Source organism: Triticum aestivum, unplaced genomic scaffold (genome assembly GCF_018294505.1).
Source record: "Triticum aestivum cultivar Chinese Spring unplaced genomic scaffold, IWGSC CS RefSeq v2.1 scaffold254577, whole genome shotgun sequence".
Classification (NCBI taxonomy): domain Eukaryota; kingdom Viridiplantae; phylum Streptophyta; class Magnoliopsida; order Poales; family Poaceae; genus Triticum; species Triticum aestivum.
The window spans coordinates 1-1,691 of record NW_025260424.1 but is presented as its reverse complement, the minus strand read 5'-3'; the positions used below and the strand labels follow the sequence as shown (position 1 = coordinate 1,691).

Genomic DNA, 1,691 nt, shown 5'->3' with positions numbered 1-1,691 from the left:
CCCCCGCGTCCTCCTCCCCACCAACCCTAGCCATGCCCTCGCCGCCACCTCTCCTTCCCCCGTTCGTCCTCTCCCGCCGCCGCCACCACCCCTATCTCTCCTCCTTTCTCCTCGACGCCATCAACGCGAGTGGGCACTCGCTGGATCTGGTGGTCAGTGCGGGATGCAACAGCGCATCTGGCCGGAGGAGAACGCGGCGGCTGCATCTCCTGGCAATGGTAGTGGGGGCGGGTGGATGAGGAGGCGACATCTCGGGAGGTAGGCAAGAGGAACCAGGCGGTTCTCCTTCCATGGCGGTACCCCGACCTGTCGGATCTTCATCGTCATCAGCCCGGCGGACAGGTGTGGTGGATCTGCCTCCTCCTCTCTCTTTCAACCCCGGTAGTGCTCTTTCATGTACGCCGCCCTCTCCATGACAACGGCAGCGCCAGGCCGTCAAATCCGTCACTGTCGCCGTTCTTCTGCTCGAGGCCTTCGTCGTCCATGTGCTTCTCCTAAATTTCCTCTTCTGTTGACTGGTTTTAGTTTACTGTTTGTATTAACTTTTCAGCCCATGGCAATTCAGTTCCAATGACAGGAATTTACTTTGTATGATCTCCTGTTTTTATTAGCTACAAAGATCATTCTACCTTTCCGTCAGTGTATACCTCCTTTGATTCTGCATCCGCTTGCTTTTTTTATAAAAAGTATGTTGCATGTTTGCTTACAGTACAAGACATACTTTCCTAACTTTTCTGTGTGATATATCTAAATTCTTTTGTAATGCTAATTTTACTATGTTGTTAATCTGCAGTAAGGTGTTCTATTTTTCAACGTGCTGCAGCTACCACTTTGCCACTGCCCTGACTCCTTCCTGCAGACCATGGATCTGTCGTCGATGCAGAGCGTCAACAGGGTGAAGGTTTGCCACCCTAGCAGACTCGTGTGTTGTTGCCGCCGCAATCCTTCTCTTTGTTGGAGTCTTCCTCCTCTGGTACGTCCTCTCTCGCGACCCTCGTAGGTTCGTGGTTTCACTCCTGCAGTGGTGGATTCCTCGTTGATATGTTAATGCGGTTTGCTTGGTCTTCTTTCTTGTAGGAGAGAAAAAAATTGGTCTCTTTGACACGCTTGGGATCGACGGATCGTTCATGCCATGGTTGGATTTGAATGGGGCAGTGTCTATCCAAAATTTGTTTGGTTGACTGGACAATTTGTTTGTTTGGTTGTCTTAATGTAACCCGATTCGCATAATTTTGAAAACATCAGCAAAGATTTCAGTGGCTGGGAGTGTTTGCCAGAGTGGAAACGAAGCATTTGCTGGAAGGAGCTCAAGATTTCGCTATTACCCTGCTGATAGTTTTGTGAGGTAATTTAGCTACACATTTGCATGTTTCTTTTCTGCTGTAGCAATGCCTATTTCAATTTAGAAAGTAGATATATGAAGTGTGATTTAAGTGTCTAATAGCGGATGTTGTTAGCAGTCTAATTTCTCCCAAGCAGCTGCTTTCAATGGAGACTTGACAGGTCTGGTTTTACTTCACGAAGCCATTTTCTGAATTTTCCGAAGTTGGTTGCAGAGAGATGGTTCCATAGTTTCATCAGAGCAAACTGGTTCCATAGAGGTTTCATTAGAGCTAACTTTGTGTTTTGTATCGTCTTACCTCTCGCAGTTTGTATGTTCTACAGCATCCACAGTCATACCCGCCGCCCCC

General features: G+C 48.1%; 1 long non-coding RNA gene across 1 annotated transcript; it reads left to right on the top strand.

Moving 5' to 3' along the window:
• Positions 1-40: 40 nt before the first annotated feature.
• Positions 41-1,492, top strand: LOC123177769 (uncharacterized). The gene is made up of 3 exons (XR_006489117.1): positions 41-342; positions 794-973; positions 1,078-1,492. It is a non-coding gene; the product is annotated as an uncharacterized lncRNA (long non-coding RNA).
• Positions 1,493-1,691: the final 199 nt, after the last annotated feature.